At 38.7% G+C, this 21,631-nt stretch overlaps 28 non-coding genes across 28 annotated transcripts; all 28 read right to left on the bottom strand.

Moving 5' to 3' along the window:
• Positions 1-118: 118 nt before the first annotated feature.
• Positions 119-191, bottom strand: TRNAA-AGC (transfer RNA alanine (anticodon AGC)). The gene has a single exon. It is a non-coding gene; the product is annotated as a tRNA-Ala (tRNA).
• Positions 192-2,224: 2,033 nt separating this feature from the next.
• On the bottom strand, positions 2,225-2,297 carry TRNAK-CUU (transfer RNA lysine (anticodon CUU)). Its single transcript has one exon. It is a non-coding gene; the product is annotated as a tRNA-Lys (tRNA).
• Positions 2,298-3,494: 1,197 nt separating this feature from the next.
• TRNAA-AGC (transfer RNA alanine (anticodon AGC)) lies at positions 3,495-3,567 on the bottom strand. The gene has a single exon. It is a non-coding gene; the product is annotated as a tRNA-Ala (tRNA).
• A 345-nt stretch (positions 3,568-3,912) lies between these two features.
• TRNAK-CUU (transfer RNA lysine (anticodon CUU)) lies at positions 3,913-3,985 on the bottom strand. The gene has a single exon. It is a non-coding gene; the product is annotated as a tRNA-Lys (tRNA).
• A 1,198-nt stretch (positions 3,986-5,183) lies between these two features.
• TRNAA-AGC (transfer RNA alanine (anticodon AGC)) lies at positions 5,184-5,256 on the bottom strand. The gene has a single exon. It is a non-coding gene; the product is annotated as a tRNA-Ala (tRNA).
• A 1,189-nt stretch (positions 5,257-6,445) lies between these two features.
• TRNAK-CUU (transfer RNA lysine (anticodon CUU)) lies at positions 6,446-6,518 on the bottom strand. The gene has a single exon. It is a non-coding gene; the product is annotated as a tRNA-Lys (tRNA).
• Positions 6,519-6,871: 353 nt separating this feature from the next.
• On the bottom strand, positions 6,872-6,944 carry TRNAA-AGC (transfer RNA alanine (anticodon AGC)). Its single transcript has one exon. It is a non-coding gene; the product is annotated as a tRNA-Ala (tRNA).
• Positions 6,945-7,289: 345 nt separating this feature from the next.
• TRNAK-CUU (transfer RNA lysine (anticodon CUU)) lies at positions 7,290-7,362 on the bottom strand. The gene has a single exon. It is a non-coding gene; the product is annotated as a tRNA-Lys (tRNA).
• A 2,885-nt stretch (positions 7,363-10,247) lies between these two features.
• On the bottom strand, positions 10,248-10,320 carry TRNAA-AGC (transfer RNA alanine (anticodon AGC)). The gene has a single exon. It is a non-coding gene; the product is annotated as a tRNA-Ala (tRNA).
• Positions 10,321-10,665: 345 nt separating this feature from the next.
• Positions 10,666-10,738, bottom strand: TRNAK-CUU (transfer RNA lysine (anticodon CUU)). The gene has a single exon. It is a non-coding gene; the product is annotated as a tRNA-Lys (tRNA).
• Positions 10,739-11,091: 353 nt separating this feature from the next.
• Positions 11,092-11,164, bottom strand: TRNAA-AGC (transfer RNA alanine (anticodon AGC)). Its single transcript has one exon. It is a non-coding gene; the product is annotated as a tRNA-Ala (tRNA).
• Positions 11,165-11,935: 771 nt separating this feature from the next.
• On the bottom strand, positions 11,936-12,008 carry TRNAA-AGC (transfer RNA alanine (anticodon AGC)). The gene has a single exon. It is a non-coding gene; the product is annotated as a tRNA-Ala (tRNA).
• Positions 12,009-12,353: 345 nt separating this feature from the next.
• On the bottom strand, positions 12,354-12,426 carry TRNAK-CUU (transfer RNA lysine (anticodon CUU)). The gene has a single exon. It is a non-coding gene; the product is annotated as a tRNA-Lys (tRNA).
• Positions 12,427-12,779: 353 nt separating this feature from the next.
• Positions 12,780-12,852, bottom strand: TRNAA-AGC (transfer RNA alanine (anticodon AGC)). The gene has a single exon. It is a non-coding gene; the product is annotated as a tRNA-Ala (tRNA).
• A 771-nt stretch (positions 12,853-13,623) lies between these two features.
• Positions 13,624-13,696, bottom strand: TRNAA-AGC (transfer RNA alanine (anticodon AGC)). The gene has a single exon. It is a non-coding gene; the product is annotated as a tRNA-Ala (tRNA).
• A 771-nt stretch (positions 13,697-14,467) lies between these two features.
• TRNAA-AGC (transfer RNA alanine (anticodon AGC)) lies at positions 14,468-14,540 on the bottom strand. The gene has a single exon. It is a non-coding gene; the product is annotated as a tRNA-Ala (tRNA).
• A 771-nt stretch (positions 14,541-15,311) lies between these two features.
• Positions 15,312-15,384, bottom strand: TRNAA-AGC (transfer RNA alanine (anticodon AGC)). The gene has a single exon. It is a non-coding gene; the product is annotated as a tRNA-Ala (tRNA).
• A 345-nt stretch (positions 15,385-15,729) lies between these two features.
• On the bottom strand, positions 15,730-15,802 carry TRNAK-CUU (transfer RNA lysine (anticodon CUU)). Its single transcript has one exon. It is a non-coding gene; the product is annotated as a tRNA-Lys (tRNA).
• A 353-nt stretch (positions 15,803-16,155) lies between these two features.
• On the bottom strand, positions 16,156-16,228 carry TRNAA-AGC (transfer RNA alanine (anticodon AGC)). The gene has a single exon. It is a non-coding gene; the product is annotated as a tRNA-Ala (tRNA).
• A 345-nt stretch (positions 16,229-16,573) lies between these two features.
• TRNAK-CUU (transfer RNA lysine (anticodon CUU)) lies at positions 16,574-16,646 on the bottom strand. The gene has a single exon. It is a non-coding gene; the product is annotated as a tRNA-Lys (tRNA).
• A 353-nt stretch (positions 16,647-16,999) lies between these two features.
• On the bottom strand, positions 17,000-17,072 carry TRNAA-AGC (transfer RNA alanine (anticodon AGC)). Its single transcript has one exon. It is a non-coding gene; the product is annotated as a tRNA-Ala (tRNA).
• Positions 17,073-18,261: 1,189 nt separating this feature from the next.
• On the bottom strand, positions 18,262-18,334 carry TRNAK-CUU (transfer RNA lysine (anticodon CUU)). The gene has a single exon. It is a non-coding gene; the product is annotated as a tRNA-Lys (tRNA).
• A 353-nt stretch (positions 18,335-18,687) lies between these two features.
• Positions 18,688-18,760, bottom strand: TRNAA-AGC (transfer RNA alanine (anticodon AGC)). The gene has a single exon. It is a non-coding gene; the product is annotated as a tRNA-Ala (tRNA).
• Positions 18,761-19,105: 345 nt separating this feature from the next.
• On the bottom strand, positions 19,106-19,178 carry TRNAK-CUU (transfer RNA lysine (anticodon CUU)). The gene has a single exon. It is a non-coding gene; the product is annotated as a tRNA-Lys (tRNA).
• A 353-nt stretch (positions 19,179-19,531) lies between these two features.
• Positions 19,532-19,604, bottom strand: TRNAA-AGC (transfer RNA alanine (anticodon AGC)). The gene has a single exon. It is a non-coding gene; the product is annotated as a tRNA-Ala (tRNA).
• A 771-nt stretch (positions 19,605-20,375) lies between these two features.
• TRNAA-AGC (transfer RNA alanine (anticodon AGC)) lies at positions 20,376-20,448 on the bottom strand. Its single transcript has one exon. It is a non-coding gene; the product is annotated as a tRNA-Ala (tRNA).
• Positions 20,449-20,793: 345 nt separating this feature from the next.
• TRNAK-CUU (transfer RNA lysine (anticodon CUU)) lies at positions 20,794-20,866 on the bottom strand. The gene has a single exon. It is a non-coding gene; the product is annotated as a tRNA-Lys (tRNA).
• A 353-nt stretch (positions 20,867-21,219) lies between these two features.
• Positions 21,220-21,292, bottom strand: TRNAA-AGC (transfer RNA alanine (anticodon AGC)). The gene has a single exon. It is a non-coding gene; the product is annotated as a tRNA-Ala (tRNA).
• Between the last annotated feature and the right edge of the window lie 339 nt (positions 21,293-21,631).

Genomic DNA, 21,631 nt, shown 5'->3' with positions numbered 1-21,631 from the left:
CCACTTTAGTTGTTATAATGACACCAAATTTGAAAGCCATCTGTGACTTTTCTGTTCTTACTCTGCAACAACCATGGCAATTACAAGTTAAAAAGTAAAATGTATGCAAATTTTAGATTGGAGAATGCGGGCATCGATCCCGCTACCTCTCGCATGCTAAGCGAGCGCTCTACCATTTGAGCTAATTCCCCTGTGTGCTCACTCAGCATCACATTTCAAAAGTAACGTTACTGCTGTCCACACTTTATTTTAAGTCTAATTGCCCATAACATGAGTGTTCAGTTCACTCCTAACTGATGCCTTAACTACACCTAGGGGATGTTTTACACTTCAGGTTGGCATGTTTAGTACTTGAATAGGAGTGATATCACTGTATGTTAACCTAGACTCAGGCCCTACCTAATCTTGGAGATACATTTCTCATGAATGAGTAACCAAGGGAGATACAATTTTTAGGAGTTAGTGCATGTCTAATGCAAGATTAATCACCATATTATGAGAGCCAATGCAATCATCCAGCAAAAAATACTCGTTTTCGCCCAACGTGGGGCTCGAACCCACGACCCTGATATTAAGAGTCTCATGCTCTACCGACTGAGATAGCCGGGCTCCCACTTAAATATGGTATGCAGACTCATCATTTTTTATTAAGGAAAACCGTTTCTGGATATTCCTCTGCTCTTGTTTTGCAAGGAACTTCACTTTTATACATCCTTCAGAGGAAAGAATGTCAAGTAAAATAAGACGAAATTAAAATGGAAGGTGTGAAATTTTCATTTTGAGATTGCATAAGAAATCAAATTCCTCTCACGTGCTATAGAATACCTAAACACTTTTGATTAAACCACTTTAGTTGTTATAATGACACCAAATTTGAAAGCCATCTGTGACTTTTCTGTTCTTACTCTGCAACAACCATGGCAATTACAAGTTAAAAAGTAAAATGTATGCAAATTTTAGAATGGTGAATGCGGGCATCGATCCCGCTATCTCTCGCATGCTAAGCGAGCGCTCTACCATTTGAGCTAATTCCCCTGTGTGCTCACTCAGCATCACATTTCAAAAGTAACGTTACTGCTGTCCACACTTTATTTTAAGTCTAATTGCCCATAACATGAGTGTTCAGTTCACTCCTAACTGATGCCTTAACTACACCTAGGGGATGTTTTACACTTCAGGTTGGCATGTTTAGTACTTGAATAGGAGTGATATCACTGTATGTTAACCTAGACTCAGGCCCTACCTAATCTTGGAGATACATTTCTCATGAATGAGTAACCAAGGGAGATACAATTTTTAGGAGTTAGTGCATGTCTAATGCAAGATTAATCACCATATTATGAGAGCCAATGCAATCATCCAGCAAAAAATACTCGTTTTCGCCCAACGTGGGGCTCGAACCCACGACCCTGATATTAAGAGTCTCATGCTCTACCGACTGAGATAGCCGGGCTCCCACTTAAATATGGTATGCAGACTCATCATTTTTTATTAAGGAAAACCGTTTCTGGATATTCCTCTGCTCTTGTTTTGCAAGGAACTTCACTTTTATACATCCTTCAGAGGAAAGAATGTCAAGTAAAATAAGACGAAATTAAAATGGAAGGTGTGAAATTTTCATTTTGAGATTGCATAAGAAATCAAATTCCTCTCACGTGCTATAGAATACCTAAACACTTTTGATTAAACCACTTTAGTTGTTATAATGACACCAAATTTGAAAGCCATCTGTGACTTTTCTGTTCTTACTCTGCAACAACCATGGCAATTACAAGTTAAAAAGTAAAATGTATGCAAATTTTAGAATGGTGAATGCGGGCATCGATCCCGCTACCTCTCGCATGCTAAGCGAGCGCTCTACCATTTGAGCTAATTCCCCTGTGTGATCACTCAGCATCACATTTCAAAAGTAACGTTACTGCTGTCCACACTTTATTTTAAGTCTAATTGCCCATAACATGAGTGTTCAGTTCACTCCTAACTGATGCCTTAACTACACCTAGGGGATGTTTTACACTTCAGGTTGGCATGTTTAGTACTTGAATAGGAGTGATATCACTGCATGTTAACCTAGACTCAGGCCCTACCTAATCTTGGAGATACATTTCTCATGAATGAGTAACCAAGGGAGATACAATTTTTAGGAGTTAGTGCATGTCTAATGCAAGATTAATCACCATATTATGAGAGCCAATGCTATCATCCAGCAAAAAATACTCGTTTTCGCCCAACGTGGGGCTCGAACCCACGACCCTGAGATTAAGAGTCTCATGCTCTACCGACTGAGCTAGCCGGGCTCCCACTTAAATATGGTATGCAGACTCATCATTTTTTATTAAGGAAAACTGTTTCTGGATATTCCTCTGCTCTTGTTTTGCAAGGAACTTCACTTTTATACATCCTTCAGAGGAAAGAATGTCAAGTAAAATAAGACGAAATGAAAATGGAAGGTGTGAAATTTTCATTTTGAGATTGCATAAGAAATCAAATTCCTCTCACGTGCTATAGAATACCTAAACACTTTTGATTAAACCACTTTAGTTGTTATAATGACACCAAATTTGAAAGCCATCTGTGACTTTTCTGTTCTTACTCTGCAACAACCATGGCAATTACAAGTTAAAAAGTAAAATGTATGCAAATTTTAGAATGGAGAATGCGGGCATCGATCCCGCTACCTCTCGCATGCTAAGCGAGCGCTCCACCATTTGAGCTAATTCCCCTCTGTGCTCACTCAGCATCACATTTCAAAAGAAACGTTACTGCTGTCCACACTTTATTTTAAGTCTAATTGCCCATAACATGAGTGTTCAGTTCACTCCTAACTGATGCCTTAACTACACCTAGGGGATGTTTTACACTTCAGGTTGGCATGTTTAGTACTTGAATAGGAGTGATATCACTGTATGTTAACCTAGACTCAGGCCCTACCTAATCTTGGAGATACATTTCTCATGAATGAGTAACCAAGGGAGATACAATTTTTAGGAGTTAGTGCATGTCTAATGCAAGATTAATCACCATATTATGAGAGCCAATGCAATCATCCAGCAAAAAATACTCGTTTTCGCCCAACGTGGGGCTCGAACCCACGACCCTGATATTAAGAGTCTCATGCTCTACCGACTGAGCTAGCCGGGCTAAAACTTAAATATGGTATGCAGACTCATCATTTTTTATTAAGGAAAACTGTTTCTGGATATTCCTCTGCTCTTGTTTTGCAAGGAACTTCACTTTTATACATCCTTCAGAGGAAAGAATGTCAAGTAAAATAAGACGAAATGAAAATGGAAGGTGTGAAATTTTCATTTTGAGATTGCATAAGAAATCAAATTCCTCTCACGTGCTATAGAATACCTAAACACTTTTGATTAAACCACTTTAGTTGTTATAATGACACCAAATTTGAAAGCCATCTGTGACTTTTCTGTTCTTACTCTGCAACAACCATGGCAATTACAAGTTAAAAAGTAAAATGTATGCAAATTTTAAAATGGAGAATGCGGGCATCGATCCCGCTACCTCTCGCATGCTAAGCGAGCGCTCTACCATTTGAGCTAATTCCCCTGTGTGCTCACTCAGCATCACATTTCAAAAGTAACGTTACTGCTGTCCACACTTTATTTTAAGTCTAATTGCCCATAACATGAGTGTTCAGTTCACTCCTAACTCATGCCTTAACTACACCTAGGGGATGTTTTACACTTCAGGTTGGCATGTTTAGTACTTGAATAGGAGTGATATCACTGTATGTTAACCTAGACTCAGGCCCTACCTAATCTTGGAGATACATTTCTCATGAATGAGTAACCAAGGGAGATACAATTTTTAGGAGTTAGTGCATGTCTAATGCAAGATTAATCACCATATTATGAGAGCCAATGCTATCATCCAGCAAAAAATACTCGTTTTCGCCCAACGTGGGGCTCGAACCCACGACCCTGAGATTAAGAGTCTCATGCTCTACCGACTGAGCTAGCCGGGCTCCCACTTAAATATGGTATGCAGACTCATCATTTTTTATTAAGGAAAACTGTTTCTGGATATTCCTCTGCTCTTGTTTTGCAAGGAACTTCACTTTTATACATCCTTCAGAGGAAAGAATGTCAAGTAAAATAAGACGAAATGAAAATGGAAGGTGTGAAATTTTCATTTTGAGATTGCATAAGAAATCAAATTCCTCTCACGTGCTATAGAATACCTAAACACTTTTGATTAAACCACTTTAGTTGTTATAATGACACCAAATTTGAAAGCCATCTGTGACTTTTCTGTTCTTACTCTGCAACAACCATGGCAATTACAAGTTAAAAAGTAAAATGTATGCAAATTTTAGAATGGAGAATGCGGGCATCGATCCCGCTACCTCTCGTATGCTAAGCGAGCGCTCTACCATTTGAGCTAATTCCCCTGTGTGCTCACTCAACATCACATTTCAAAAGTAACGTTACTGCTGTCCACACTTTATTTTAAGTCTAATTGCCCATAACATGAGTGTTCAGTTCACTCCTAACTGATGCCTTAACTACACCTAGGGGATGTTTTACACTTCAGGTTGGCATGTTTAGTACTTGAATAGGAGTGATATCACTGCATGTTAACCTAGACTCAGGCCCTACCTAATCTTGGAGATACATTTCTCATGAATGAGTAACCAAGGGAGATACAATTTTTAGGAGTTAGTGCATGTCTAATGCAAGATTAATCACCATATTATGAGAGCCAATGCTATCATCCAGCAAAAAATACTCGTTTTCGCCCAACGTGGGGCTCGAACCCACGACCCTGAGATTAAGAGTCTCATAGCTCTACCGACTGAGCTAGCCGTGATCCCCCTTAAATATGGTATGCAGACTCATCATTTTTTATTAAGGAAAACCGTTTCTGGATATTCCTCTGCTCTTGTTTTGCAAGGAACTTCACTTTTATACATCCTTCAGAGGAAAGAATGTCAAGTAAAATAAGACGAAATGAAAATGGAAGGTGTGAAATTTTCATTTTGAGATTGCATAAGAAATCAAATTCCTCTCACGTGCTATAGAATACCTAAACACTTTTGATTAAACCACTTTAGTTGTTATAATGACACCAAATTTGAAAGCCATCTGTGACTTTTCTGTTCTTACTCTGCAACAACCATGGCAATTACAAGTTAAAAAGTAAAATGTATGCAAATTTTAAAATGGAGAATGCGGGCATCGATCCCGCTACCTCTCGCATGCTAAGCGAGCGCTCTACCATTTGAGCTAATTCCCCTGTGTGCTCACTCAACATCACATTTCAAAAGTAACGTTACTGCTGTCCACACTTTATTTTAAGTCTAATTGCCCATAACATGAGTGTTCAGTTCACTCCTAACTGATGCCTTAACTACACCTAGGGGATGTTTTACACTTCAGGTTGGCATGTTTAGTACTTGAATAGGAGTGATATCACTGTATGTTAACCTAGACTCAGGCCCTACCTAATCTTGGAGATACATTTCTCATGAATGAGTAACCAAGGGAGATACAATTTTTAGGAGTTAGTGCATGTCTAATGCAAGATTAATCACCATATTATGAGAGCCAATGCAATCATCCAGCAAAAAATACTCGTTTTCGCCCAACGTGGGGCTCGAACCCACGACCCTGATATTAAGAGTCTCATGCTCTACCGACTGAGATAGCCGGGCTCCCACTTAAATATGGTATGCAGACTCATCATTTTTTATTAAGGAAAACCGTTTCTGGATATTCCTCTGCTCTTGTTTTGCAAGGAACTTCACTTTTATACATCCTTCAGAGGAAAGAATGTCAAGTAAAATAAGACGAAATTAAAATGGAAGGTGTGAAATTTTCATTTTGAGATTGCATAAGAAATCAAATTCCTCTCACGTGCTATAGAATACCTAAACACTTTTGATTAAACCACTTTAGTTGTTATAATGACACCAAATTTGAAAGCCATCTGTGACTTTTCTGTTCTTACTCTGCAACAACCATGGCAATTACAAGTTAAAAAGTAAAATGTATGCAAATTTTAGAATGGTGAATGCGGGCATCGATCCCGCTACCTCTCGCATGCTAAGCGAGCGCTCTACCATTTGAGCTAATTCCCCTGTGTGCTCACTCAGCATCACATTTCAAAAGTAACGTTACTGCTGTCCACACTTTATTTTAAGTCTAATTGCCCATAACATGAGTGTTCAGTTCACTCCTAACTGATGCCTTAACTACACCTAGGGGATGTTTTACACTTCAGGTTGGCATGTTTAGTACTTGAATAGGAGTGATATCACTGCATGTTAACCTAGACTCAGGCCCTACCTAATCTTGGAGATACATTTCTCATGAATGAGTAACCAAGGGAGATACAATTTTTAGGAGTTAGTGCATGTCTAATGCAAGATTAATCACCATATTATGAGAGCCAATGCTATCATCCAGCAAAAAATACTCGTTTTCGCCCAACGTGGGGCTCGAACCCACGACCCTGAGATTAAGAGTCTCATGCTCTACCGACTGAGCTAGCCGGGCTCCCACTTAAATATGGTATGCAGACTCATCATTTTTTATTAAGGAAAACTGTTTCTGGATATTCCTCTGCTCTTGTTTTGCAAGGAACTTCACTTTTATACATCCTTCAGAGGAAAGAATGTCAAGTAAAATAAGACGAAATGAAAATGGAAGGTGTGAAATTTTCATTTTGAGATTGCATAAGAAATCAAATTCCTCTCACGTGCTATAGAATACCTAAACACTTTTGATTAAACCACTTTAGTTGTTATAATGACACCAAATTTGAAAGCCATCTGTGACTTTTCTGTTCTTACTCTGCAACAACCATGGCAATTACAAGTTAAAAAGTAAAATGTATGCAAATTTTAAAATGGAGAATGCGGGCATCGATCCCGCTACCTCTCGCATGCTAAGCGAGCGCTCTACCATTTGAGCTAATTCCCCTGTGTGCTCACTCAGCATCACATTTCAAAAGTAACGTTACTGCTGTCCACACTTTATTTTAAGTCTAATTGCCCATAACATGAGTGTTCAGTTCACTCCTAACTGATGCCTTAACTACACCTAGGGGATGTTTTACACTTCAGGTTGGCATGTTTAGTACTTGAATAGGAGTGATATCACTGTATGTTAACCTAGACTCAGGCCCTACCTAATCTTGGAGATACATTTCTCATGAATGAGTAACCAAGGGAGATACAATTTTTAGGAGTTAGTGCATGTCTAATGCAAGATTAATCACCATATTATGAGAGCCAATGCTATCATCCAGCAAAAAATACTCGTTTTTGCCCAACGTGGGGCTCGAACCCACGACCCTGAGATTAAGAGTCTCATGCTCTACCGACTGAGCTAGCCGGGCTCCCACTTAAATATGGTATGCAGACTCATCATTTTTTATTAAGGAAAACTGTTTCTGGATATTCCTCTGCTCTTGTTTTGCAAGGAACTTCACTTTTATACATCCTTCAGAGGAAAGAATGTCAAGTAAAATAAGACGAAATGAAAATGGAAGATGTGAAATTTTCATTTTGAGATTGCATAAGAAATCAAATTCCTCTCACGTGCTATAGAATACCTAAACACTTTTGATTAAACCACTTTAGTTGTTATAATGACACCAAATTTGAAAGCCATCTGTGACTTTTCTGTTCTTACTCTGCAACAACCATGGCAATTACAAGTTAAAAAGTAAAATGTATGCAAATTTTAGATTGGAGAATGCGGGCATCGATCCCGATACCTCTCGCATGCTAAGCGAGCGCTCTACCATTTGAGCTAATTCCCCTGTGTGCTCACTCAGCATCACATTTCAAAAGTAACGTTACTGCTGTCCACACTTTATTTTAAGTCTAATTGCCCATAACATGAGTGTTCAGTTCACTCCTAACTGATGCCTTAACTACACCTAGGGGATGTTTTACACTTCAGGTTGGCATGTTTAGTACTTGAATAGGAGTGATATCACTGTATGTTAACCTAGACTCAGGCCCTACCTAATCTTGGAGATACATTTCTCATGAATGAGTAACCAAGGGAGATACAATTTTTAGGAGTTAGTGCATGTCTAATGCAAGATTAATCACCATATTATGAGAGCCAATGCAATCATCCAGCAAAAAATACTCGTTTTCGCCCAACGTGGGGCTCGAACCCACGACCCTGATATTAAGAGTCTCATGCTCTACCGACTGAGATAGCCGGGCTCCCACTTAAATATGGTATGCAGACTCATCATTTTTTATTAAGGAAAACCATTTCTGGATATTCCTCTGCTCTTGTTTTGCAAGGAACTTCACTTTTATACATCCTTCAGAGGAAAGAATGTCAAGTAAAATAAGACGAAATTAAAATGGAAGGTGTGAAATTTTCATTTTGAGATTGCATAAGAAATCAAATTCCTCTCACGTGCTATAGAATACCTAAACACTTTTGATTAAACCACTTTAGTTGTTATAATGACACCAAATTTGAAAGCCATCTGTGACTTTTCTGTTCTTACTCTGCAACAACCATGGCAATTACAAGTTAAAAAGTAAAATGTATGCAAATTTTAGAATGGTGAATGCGGGCATCGATCCCGCTATCTCTCGCATGCTAAGCGAGCGCTCTACCATTTGAGCTAATTCCCCTGTGTGCTCACTCAGCATCACATTTCAAAAGTAACGTTACTGCTGTCCACACTTTATTTTAAGTCTAATTGCCCATAACATGAGTGTTCAGTTCACTCCTAACTGATGCCTTAACTACACCTAGGGGATGTTTTACACTTCAGGTTGGCATGTTTAGTACTTGAATAGGAGTGATATCACTGTATGTTAACCTAGACTCAGGCCCTACCTAATCTTGGAGATACATTTCTCATGAATGAGTAACCAAGGGAGATACAATTTTTAGGAGTTAGTGCATGTCTAATGCAAGATTAATCACCATATTATGAGAGCCAATGCAATCATCCAGCAAAAAATACTCGTTTTCGCCCAACGTGGGGCTCGAACCCACGACCCTGATATTAAGAGTCTCATGCTCTACCGACTGAGATAGCCGGGCTCCCACTTAAATATGGTATGCAGACTCATCATTTTTTATTAAGGAAAACCGTTTCTGGATATTCCTCTGCTCTTGTTTTGCAAGGAACTTCACTTTTATACATCCTTCAGAGGAAAGAATGTCAAGTAAAATAAGACGAAATTAAAATGGAAGGTGTGAAATTTTCATTTTGAGATTGCATAAGAAATCAAATTCCTCTCACGTGCTATAGAATACCTAAACACTTTTGATTAAACCACTTTAGTTGTTATAATGACACCAAATTTGAAAGCCATCTGTGACTTTTCTGTTCTTACTCTGCAACAACCATGGCAATTACAAGTTAAAAAGTAAAATGTATGCAAATTTTAGAATGGTGAATGCGGGCATCGATCCCGCTACCTCTCGCATGCTAAGCGAGCGCTCTACCATTTGAGCTAATTCCCCTGTGTGCTCACTCAGCATCACATTTCAAAAGTAACGTTACTGCTGTCCACACTTTATTTTAAGTCTAATTGCCCATAACATGAGTGTTCAGTTCACTCCTAACTGATGCCTTAACTACACCTAGGGGATGTTTTACACTTCAGGTTGGCATGTTTAGTACTTGAATAGGAGTGATATCACTGCATGTTAACCTAGACTCAGGCCCTACCTAATCTTGGAGATACATTTCTCATGAATGAGTAACCAAGGGAGATACAATTTTTAGGAGTTAGTGCATGTCTAATGCAAGATTAATCACCATATTATGAGAGCCAATGCTATCATCCAGCAAAAAATACTCGTTTATGCCCAACGTGGGGCTCGAAACCACGACCATGAGATTAAGAGTCTCATGCTCTACCGACTGAGCTAGCCGGGCTCCCACTTAAATATGGTATGCAGACTCATCATTTTTTATTAAGGAAAACTGTTTCTGGATATTCCTCTGCTCTTGTTTTGCAAGGAACTTCACTTTTATACATCCTTCAGAGGAAAGAATGTCAAGTAAAATAAGACGAAATGAAAATGGAAGGTGTGAAATTTTCATTTTGAGATTGCATAAGAAATCAAATTCCTCTCACGTGCTATAGAATACCTAAACACTTTTGATTAAACCACTTTAGTTGTTATAATGACACCAAATTTGAAAGCCATCTGTGACTTTTCTGTTCTTACTCTGCAACAACCATGGCAATTACAAGTTAAAAAGTAAAATGTATGCAAATTTTAAAATGGAGAATGCGGGCATCGATCCCGCTACCTCTCGCATGCTAAGCGAGCGCTCTACCATTTGAGCTAATTCCCCTGTGTGCTCACTCAGCATCACATTTCAAAAGTAACGTTACTGCTGTCCACACTTTATTTTAAGTCTAATTGCCCATAACATGAGTGTTCAGTTCACTCCTAACTGATGCCTTAACTACACCTAGGGGATGTTTTACACTTCAGGTTGGCATGTTTAGTACTTGAATAGGAGTGATATCACTGTATGTTAACCTAGACTCAGGCCCTACCTAATCTTGGAGATACATTTCTCATGAATGAGTAACCAAGGGAGATACAATTTTTAGGAGTTAGTGCATGTCTAATGCAAGATTAATCACCATATTATGAGAGCCAATGCTATCATCCAGCAAAAAATACTCGTTTTCGCCCAACGTGGGGCTCGAACCCACGACCCTGAGATTAAGAGTCTCATGCTCTACCGACTGAGCTAGCCGGGCTCCCACTTAAATATGGTATGCAGACTCATCATTTTTTATTAAGGTAAACTGTTTCTGGATATTCCTCTGCTCTTGTTTTGCAAGGAACTTCACTTTTATACATCCTTCAGAGGAAAGAATGTCAAGTAAAATAAGACGAAATGAAAATGGAAGGTGTGAAATTTTCATTTTGAGATTGCATAAGAAATCAAATTCCTCTCACGTGCTATAGAATACCTAAACACTTTTGATTAAACCACTTTAGTTGTTATAATGACACCAAATTTGAAAGCCATCTGTGACTTTTCTGTTCTTACTCTGCAACAACCATGGCAATTACAAGTTAAAAAGTAAAATGTATGCAAATTTTAGAATGGAGAATGCGGGCATCGATCCCGCTACCTCTCGCATGCTAAGCGAGCGCTCTACCATTTGAGCTAATTCCCCTCTGTGCTCACTCAGCATCACATTTCAAAAGAAACGTTACTGCTGTCCACACTTTATTTTAAGTCTAATTGCCCATAACATGAGTGTTCAGTTCACTCCTAACTGATGCCTTAACTACACCTAGGGGATGTTTTACACTTCAGGTTGGCATGTTTAGTACTTGAATAGGAGTGATATCACTGTATGTTAACCTAGACTCAGGCCCTACCTAATCTTGGAGATACATTTCTCATGAATGAGTAACCAAGGGAGATACAATTTTTAGGAGTTAGTGCATGTCTAATGCAAGATTAATCACCATATTATGAGAGCCAATGCAATCATCCAGCAAAAAATACTCGTTTTCGCCCAACGTGGGGCTCGAACCCACGACCCTGATATTAAGAGTCTCATGCTCTACCGACTGAGCTAGCCGGGCTAAAACTTAAATATGGTATGCAGACTCATCATTTTTTATTAAGGAAAACTGTTTCTGGATATTCCTCTGCTCTTGTTTTGCAAGGAACTTCACTTTTATACATCCTTCAGAGGAAAGAATGTCAAGTAAAATAAGACGAAATGAAAATGGAAGGTGTGAAATTTTCATTTTGAGATTGCATAAGAAATCAAATTCCTCTCACGTGCTATAGAATACCTAAACACTTTTGATTAAACCACTTTAGTTGTTATAATGACACCAAATTTGAAAGCCATCTGTGACTTTTCTGTTCTTACTCTGCAACAACCATGGCAATTACAAGTTAAAAAGTAAAATGTATGCAAATTTTAAAATGGAGAATGCGGGCATCGATCCCGCTACCTCTCGCATGCTAAGCGAGCGCTCTACCATTTGAGCTAATTCCCCTGTGTGCTCACTCAGCATCACATTTCAAAAGTAACGTTACTGCTGTCCACACTTTATTTTAAGTCTAATTGCCCATAACATGAGTGTTCAGTTCACTCCTAACTCATGCCTTAACTACACCTAGGGGATGTTTTACACTTCAGGTTGGCATGTTTAGTACTTGAATAGGAGTGATATCACTGTATGTTAACCTAGACTCAGGCCCTACCTAATCTTGGAGATACATTTCTCATGAATGAGTAACCAAGGGAGATACAATTTTTAGGAGTTAGTGCATGTCTAATGCAAGATTAATCACCATATTATGAGAGCCAATGCTATCATCCAGCAAAAAATACTCGTTTTCGCCCAACGTGGGGCTCGAACCCACGACCCTGAGATTAAGAGTCTCATGCTCTACCGACTGAGCTAGCCGGGCTCCCACTTAAATATGGTATGCAGACTCATCATTTTTTATTAAGGAAAACTGTTTCTGGATATTCCTCTGCTCTTGTTTTGCAAGGAACTTCACTTTTATACATCCTTCAGAGGAAAGAATGTCAAGTAAAATAAGACGAAATGAAAATGGAAGGTGTGAAATTTTCATTTTGAGATTGCATAAGAAATCAAATTCCTCTCACGTGCTATAGAATACCTAAACACTTTTGATTAAACCACTTTAGTTGTTATAATGACACCAAATTTGAAAGCCATCTGTGACTTTTCTGTTCTTACTCTGCAACAACCATGGCAATTACAAGTTAAAAAGTAAAATGTATGCAAATTTTAAAATGGAGAATGCGGGCATCGATCCCGCTACCTCTCGCATGCTAAGCGAGCGCTCTACCATTTGAGCTAATTCCCCTGTGTGCTCACTCAGCATCACATTTCAAAAGTAACGTTACTGCTGTCCACACTTTATTTTAAGTCTAATTGCCCATAACATGAGTGTTCAGTTCACTCCTAACTCATGCCTTAACTACACCTAGGGGATGTTTTACACTTCAGGTTGGCATGTTTAGTACTTGAATAGGAGTGATATCACTGTATGTTAACCTAGACTCAGGCCCTACCTAATCTTGGAGATACATTTCTCATGAATGAGTAACCAAGGGAGATACAATTTTTAGGAGTTAGTGCATGTCTAATGCAAGATTAATCACCATATTATGAGAGCCAATGCAATCATCCAGCAAAAAATACTCGTTTTCGCCCAACGTGGGGCTCGAACCCACGACCCTGATATTAAGAGTCTCATGCTCTACCGACTGAGCTAGCCGGGCTAAAACTTAAATATGGTATGCAGACTCATCATTTTTTATTAAGGAAAACTGTTTCTGGATATTCCTCTGCTCTTGTTTTGCAAGGAACTTCACTTTTATACATCCTTCAGAGGAAAGAATGTCAAGTAAAATAAGACGAAATGAAAATGGAAGGTGTGAAATTTTCATTTTGAGATTGCATAAGAAATCAAATTCCTCTCACGTGCTATAGAATACCTAAACACTTTTGATTAAACCACTTTAGTTGTTATAATGACACCAAATTTGAAAGCCATCTGTGACTTTTCTGTTCTTACTCTGCAACAACCATGGCAATTACAAGTTAAAAAGTAAAATGTATGCAAATTTTAAAATGGAGAATGCGGGCATCGATCCCGCTACCTCTCGCATGCTAAGCGAGCGCTCTACCATTTGAGCTAATTCCCCTGTGTGCTCACTCAGCATCACATTTCAAAAGTAACGTTACTGCTGTCCACACTTTATTTTAAGTCTAATTGCCCATAACATGAGTGTTCAGTTCACTCCTAACTCATGCCTTAACTACACCTAGGGGATGTTTTACACTTCAGGTTGGCATGTTTAGTACTTGAATAGGAGTGATATCACTGTATGTTAACCTAGACTCAGGCCCTACCTAATCTTGGAGATACATTTCTCATGAATGAGTAACCAAGGGAGATACAATTTTTAGGAGTTAGTGCATGTCTAATGCAAGATTAATCACCATATTATGAGAGCCAATGCAATCATCCAGCAAAAAATACTCGTTTTCGCCCAACGTGGGGCTCGAACCCACGACCCTGATATTAAGAGTCTCATGCTCTACCGACTGAGCTAGCCGGGCTAAAACTTAAATATGGTATGCAGACTCATCATTTTTTATTAAGGAAAACTGTTTCTGGATATTCCTCTGCTCTTGTTTTGCAAGGAACTTCACTTTTATACATCCTTCAGAGGAAAGAATGTCAAGTAAAATAAGACGAAATGAAAATGGAAGGTGTGAAATTTTCATTTTGAGATTGCATAAGAAATCAAATTCCTCTCACGTGCTATAGAATACCTAAACACTTTTGATTAAACCACTTTAGTTGTTATAATGACACCAAATTTGAAAGCCATCTGTGACTTTTCTGTTCTTACTCTGCAACAACCATGGCAATTACAAGTTAAAAAGTAAAATGTATGCAAATTTTAAAATGGAGAATGCGGGCATCGATCCCGCTACCTCTCGCATGCTAAGCGAGCGCTCTACCATTTGAGCTAATTCCCCTGTGTGCTCACTCAGCATCACATTTCAAAAGTAACGTTACTGCTGTCCACACTTTATTTTAAGTCTAATTGCCCATAACATGAGTGTTCAGTTCACTCCTAACTCATGCCTTAACTACACCTAGGGGATGTTTTACACTTCAGGTTGGCATGTTTAGTACTTGAATAGGAGTGATATCACTGTATGTTAACCTAGACTCAGGCCCTACCTAATCTTGGAGATACATTTCTCATGAATGAGTAACCAAGGGAGATACAATTTTTAGGAGTTAGTGCATGTCTAATGCAAGATTAATCACCATATTATGAGAGCCAATGCAATCATCCAGCAAAAAATACTCGTTTTCGCCCAACGTGGGGCTCGAACCCACGACCCTGATATTAAGAGTCTCATGCTCTACCGACTGAGCTAGCCGGGCTAAAACTTAAATATGGTATGCAGACTCATCATTTTTTATTAAGGAAAACTGTTTCTGGATATTCCTCTGCTCTTGTTTTGCAAGGAACTTCACTTTTATACATCCTTCAGAGGAAAGAATGTCAAGTAAAATAAGACGAAATGAAAATGGAAGGTGTGAAATTTTCATTTTGAGATTGCATAAGAAATCAAATTCCTCTCACGTGCTATAGAATACCTAAACACTTTTGATTAAACCACTTTAGTTGTTATAATGACACCAAATTTGAAAGCCATCTGTGACTTTTCTGTTCTTACTCTGCAACAACCATGGCAATTACAAGTTAAAAAGTAAAATGTATGCAAATTTTAAAATGGAGAATGCGGGCATCGATCCCGCTACCTCTCGCATGCTAAGCGAGCGCTCTACCATTTGAGCTAATTCCCCTGTGTGCTCACTCAGCATCACATTTCAAAAGTAACGTTACTGCTGTCCACACTTTATTTTAAGTCTAATTGCCCATAACATGAGTGTTCAGTTCACTCCTAACTCATGCCTTAACTACACCTAGGGGATGTTTTACACTTCAGGTTGGCATGTTTAGTACTTGAATAGGAGTGATATCACTGTATGTTAACCTAGACTCAGGCCCTACCTAATCTTGGAGATACATTTCTCATGAATGAGTAACCAAGGGAGATACAATTTTTAGGAGTTAGTGCATGTCTAATGCAAGATTAATCACCATATTATGAGAGCCAATGCTATCATCCAGCAAAAAATACTCGTTTTCGCCCAACGTGGGGCTCGAACCCACGACCCTGAGATTAAGAGTCTCATGCTCTACCGACTGAGCTAGCCGGGCTCCCACTTAAATATGGTATGCAGACTCATCATTTTTTATTAAGGAAAACTGTTTCTGGATATTCCTCTGCTCTTGTTTTGCAAGGAACTTCACTTTTATACATCCTTCAGAGGAAAGAATGTCAAGTAAAATAAGACGAAATGAAAATGGAAGGTGTGAAATTTTCATTTTGAGATTGCATAAGAAATCAAATTCCTCTCACGTGCTATAGAATACCTAAACACTTTTGATTAAACCACTTTAGTTGTTATAATGACACCAAATTTGAAAGCCATCTGTGACTTTTCTGTTCTTACTCTGCAACAACCATGGCAATTACAAGTTAAAAAGTAAAATGTATGCAAATTTTAAAATGGAGAATGCGGGCATCGATCCCGCTACCTCTCGCATGCTAAGCGAGCGCTCTACCATTTGAGCTAATTCCCCTGTGTGCTCACTCAGCATCACATTTCAAAAGTAACGTTACTGCTGTCCACACTTTATTTTAAGTCTAATTGCCCATAACATGAGTGTTCAGTTCACTCCTAACTGATGCCTTAACTACACCTAGGGGATGTTTTACACTTCAGGTTGGCATGTTTAGTACTTGAATAGGAGTGATATCACTGTATGTTAACCTAGACTCAGGCCCTACCTAATCTTGGAGATACATTTCTCATGAATGAGTAACCAAGGGAGATACAATTTTTAGGAGTTAGTGCATGTCTAATGCAAGATTAATCACCATATTATGAGAGCCAATGCTATCATCCAGCAAAAAATACTCGTTTTCGCCCAACGTGGGGCTCGAACCCACGACCCTGAGATTAAGAGTCTCATGCTCTACCGACTGAGCTAGCCGGGCTCCCACTTAAATATGGTATGCAGACTCATCATTTTTTATTAAGGTAAACTGTTTCTGGATATTCCTCTGCTCTTGTTTTGCAAGGAACTTCACTTTTATACATCCTTCAGAGGAAAGAATGTCAAGTAAAATAAGACGAAATGAAAATGGAAGGTGTGAAATTTTCATTTTGAGATTGCATAAGAAATCAAATTCCTCTCACGTGCTATAGAATACCTAAACACTTTTGATTAAACCACTTTAGTTGTTATAATGACACCAAATTTGAAAGCCATCTGTGACTTTTCTGTTCTTACTCTGCAACAACCATGGCAATTACAAGTTAAAAAGTAAAATGTATGCAAATTTTAGAATGGAGAATGCGGGCATCGATCCCGCTACCTCTCGCATGCTAAGCGAGCGCTCTACCATTTGAGCTAATTCCCCTCTGTGCTCACTCAGCATCACATTTCAAAAGAAACGTTACTGCTGTCCACACTTTATTTTAAGTCTAATTGCCCATAACATGAGTGTTCAGTTCACTCCTAACTGATGCCTTAACTACACCTAGGGGATGTTTTACACTTCAGGTTGGCATGTTTAGTACTTGAATAGGAGTGATATCACTGTATGTTAACCTAGACTCAGGCCCTACCTAATCTTGGAGATACATTTCTCATGAATGAGTAACCAAGGGAGATACAATTTTTAGGAGTTAGTGCATGTCTAATGCAAGATTAATCACCATATTATGAGAGCCAATGCAATCATCCAGCAAAAAATACTCGTTTTCGCCCAACGTGGGGCTCGAACCCACGACCCTGATATTAAGAGTCTCATGCTCTACCGACTGAGATAGCCGGGCTCCCACTTAAATATGGTATGCAGACTCATCATTTTTTATTAAGGAAAACCGTTTCTGGATATTCCTCTGCTCTTGTTTTGCAAGGAACTTCACTTTTATACATCCTTCAGAGGAAAGAATGTCAAGTAAAATAAGACGAAATTAAAATGGAAGGTGTGAAATTTTCATTTTGAGATTGCATAAGAAATCAAATTCCTCTCACGTGCTATAGAATACCTAAACACTTTTGATTAAACCACTTTAGTTGTTATAATGACACCAAATTTGAAAGCCATCTGTGACTTTTCTGTTCTTACTCTGCAACAACCATGGCAATTACAAGTTAAAAAGTAAAATGTATGCAAATTTTAGAATGGTGAATGCGGGCATCGATCCCGCTACCTCTCGCATGCTAAGCGAGCGCTCTACCATTTGAGCTAATTCCCCTGTGTGCTCACTCAGCATCACATTTCAAAAGTAACGTTACTGCTGTCCACACTTTATTTTAAGTCTAATTGCCCATAACATGAGTGTTCAGTTCACTCCTAACTGATGCCTTAACTACACCTAGGGGATGTTTTACACTTCAGGTTGGCATGTTTAGTACTTGAATAGGAGTGATATCACTGCATGTTAACCTAGACTCAGGCCCTACCTAATCTTGGAGATACATTTCTCATGAATGAGTAACCAAGGGAGATACAATTTTTAGGAGTTAGTGCATGTCTAATGCAAGATTAATCACCATATTATGAGAGCCAATGCTATCATCCAGCAAAAAATACTCGTTTTCGCCCAACGTGGGGCTCGAACCCACGACCCTGAGATTAAGAGTCTCATGCTCTACCGACTGAGCTAGCCGGGCTCCCACTTAAATATGGTATGCAGACTCATCATTTTTTATTAAGGAAAACTGTTTCTGGATATTCCTCTGCTCTTGTTTTGCAAGGAACTTCACTTTTATACATCCTTCAGAGGAAAGAATGTCAAGTAAAATAAGACGAAATGAAAATGGAAGGTGTGAAATTTTCATTTTGAGATTGCATAAGAAATCAAATTCCTCTCACGTGCTATAGAATACCTAAACACTTTTGATTAAACCACTTTAGTTGTTATAATGACACCAAATTTGAAAGCCATCTGTGACTTTTCTGTTCTTACTCTGCAACAACCATGGCAATTACAAGTTAAAAAGTAAAATGTATGCAAATTTTAAAATGGAGAATGCGGGCATCGATCCCGCTACCTCTCGCATGCTAAGCGAGCGCTCTACCATTTGAGCTAATTCCCCTGTGTGCTCACTCAGCATCACATTTCAAAAGTAACGTTACTGCTGTCCACACTTTATTTTAAGTCTAATTGCCCATAACATGAGTGTTCAGTTCACTCCTAACTGATGCCTTAACTACACCTAGGGGATGTTTTACACTTCAGGTTGGCATGTTTAGTACTTGAATAGGAGTGATATCACTGTATGTTAACCTAGACTCAGGCCCTACCTAATCTTGGAGATACATTTCTCATGAATGAGTAACCAAGGGAGATACAATTTTTAGGAGTTAGTGCATGTCTAATGCAAGATTAATCACCATATTATGAGAGCCAATGCTATCATCCAGCAAAAAATACTCGTTTTCGCCCAACGTGGGGCTCGAACCCACGACCCTGAGATTAAGAGTCTCATGCTCTACCGACTGAGCTAGCCGGGCTCCCACTTAAATATGGTATGCAGACTCATCATTTTTTATTAAGGTAAACTGTTTCTGGATATTCCTCTGCTCTTGTTTTGCAAGGAACTTCACTTTTATACATCCTTCAGAGGAAAGAATGTCAAGTAAAATAAGACGAAATGAAAATGGAAGGTGTGAAATTTTCATTTTGAGATTGCATAAGAAATCAAATTCCTCTCACGTGCTATAGAATACCTAAACACTTTTGATTAAACCACTTTAGTTGTTATAATGACACCAAATTTGAAAGCCATCTGTGACTTTTCTGTTCTTACTCTGCAACAACCATGGCAATTACAAGTTAAAAAGTAAAATGTATGCAAATTTTAGAATGGAGAATGCGGGCATCGATCCCGCTACCTCTCGCATGCTAAGCGAGCGCTCTACCATTTGAGCTAATTCCCCTCTGTGCTCACTCAGCATCACATTTCAAAAGAAACGTTACTGCTGTCCACACTTTATTTTAAGTCTAATTGCCCATAACATGAGTGTTCAGTTCACTCCTAACTGATGCCTTAACTACACCTAGGGGATGTTTTACACTTCAGGTTGGCATGTTTAGTACTTGAATAGGAGTGATATCACTGTATGTTAACCTAGACTCAGGCCCTACCTAATCTTGGATATACATTTCTCATGAATGAGTAACCAAGGGAGATACAATTTTTAGGAGTTAGTGCATGTCTAATGCAAGATTAATCACCATATTATGAGAGCCAATGCAATCATCCAGCAAAAAATACTCGTTTTCGCCCAACGTGGGGCTCGAACCCACGACCCTGATATTAAGAGTCTCATGCTCTACCGACTGAGCTAGCCGGGCTAAAACTTAAATATGGTATGCAGACTCATCATTTTTTATTAAGGAAAACTGTTTCTGGATATTCCTCTGCTCTTGTTTTGCAAGGAACTTCACTTTTATACATCCTTCAGAGGAAAGAATGTCAAGTAAAATAAGACGAAATGAAAATGGAAGGTGTGAAATTTTCATTTTGAGATTGCATAAGAAATCAAATTCCTCTCACGTGCTATAGAATACCTAAACACTTTTGATTAAACCACTTTAGTTGTTATAATGACACCAAATTTGAAAGCCATCTGTGACTTTTCTGTTCTTACTCTGCAACAACCATGGCAATTACAAGTTAAAAAGTAAAATGTATGCAAATTTTAAAATGGAGAATGCGGGCATCGATCCCGCTACCTCTCGCATGCTAAGCGAGCGCTCTACCATTTGAGCTAATTCCCCTGTGTGCTCACTCAGCATCACATTTCAAAAGTAACGTTACTGCTGTCCACACTTTATTTTAAGTCTAATTGCCCATAACATGAGTGTTCAGTTCACTCCTAACTGATGCCTTAACTACACCTAGGGGATGTTTTACACTTCAGGTTGGCATGTTTAGTACTTGAATAGGAGTGATATCACTGTATGTTAACCTAGACTCAGGCCCTACCTAATCTTGGAGATACATTTCTCATGAATGAGTAACCAAGGGAGATACAATTTTTAGGAGTTAGTGCATGTCTAATGCAAGATTAATCACCATATTATGAGAGCCAATGCTATCATCCAGCAAAAAATACTCGTTTTCGCCCAACGTGGGGCTCGAACCCACGACCCTGAGATTAAGAGTCTCATGCTCTACCGACTGAGCTAGCCGGGCTCCCACTTAAATATGGTATGCAGACTCATCATTTTTTATTAAGGTAAACTGTTTCTGGATATTCCTCTGCTCTTGTTTTGCAAGGAACTTCACTTTTATACATCCTTCAGAGGAAAGAATGTCAAGTAAAATAAGACGAAATGAAAATGGAAGGTGTGAAATTTTCATTTTGAGATTGCATAAGAAATCAAATTCCTCTCACGTGCTATAGAATACCTAAACACTTTTGATTAAACCACTTTAGTTGTTATAATGACACCAAATTTGAAAGCCATCTGTGACTTTTCTGTTCTTACTCTGCAACAACCATGGCAATTACAAGTTAAAAAGTAAAATGTATGCAAATTTTAGAATGGAGAATGCGGGCATCGATCCCGCTACCTCTCGCATGCTAAGCGAGCGCTCTACCATTTGAGCTAATTCCCCTCTGTGCTCACTCAGCATCACATTTCAAAAGAAACGTTACTGCTGTCCACACTTTATTTTAAGTCTAATTGCCCATAACATGAGTGTTCAGTTCACTCCTAACTGATGCCTTAACTACACCTAGGGGATGTTTTACACTTCAGGTTGGCATGTTTAGTACTTGAATAGGAGTGATATCACTGTATGTTAACCTAGACTCAGGCCCTACCTAATCTTGGAGATACATTTCTCATGAATGAGTAACCAAGGGAGATACAATTTTTAGGAGTTAGTGCATGTCTAATGCAAGATTAATCACCATATTATGAGAGCCAATGCAATCATCCAGCAAAAAATACT

The sequence above is a fragment of the Triturus cristatus genome, chromosome 4_1 (genome assembly GCF_964204655.1).
Source record: "Triturus cristatus chromosome 4_1, aTriCri1.1, whole genome shotgun sequence".
Classification (NCBI taxonomy): domain Eukaryota; kingdom Metazoa; phylum Chordata; class Amphibia; order Caudata; family Salamandridae; genus Triturus; species Triturus cristatus.
The sequence above is the reverse complement of the archived record's forward strand: the minus strand, read 5'-3'. Positions and strand labels throughout refer to the sequence as shown.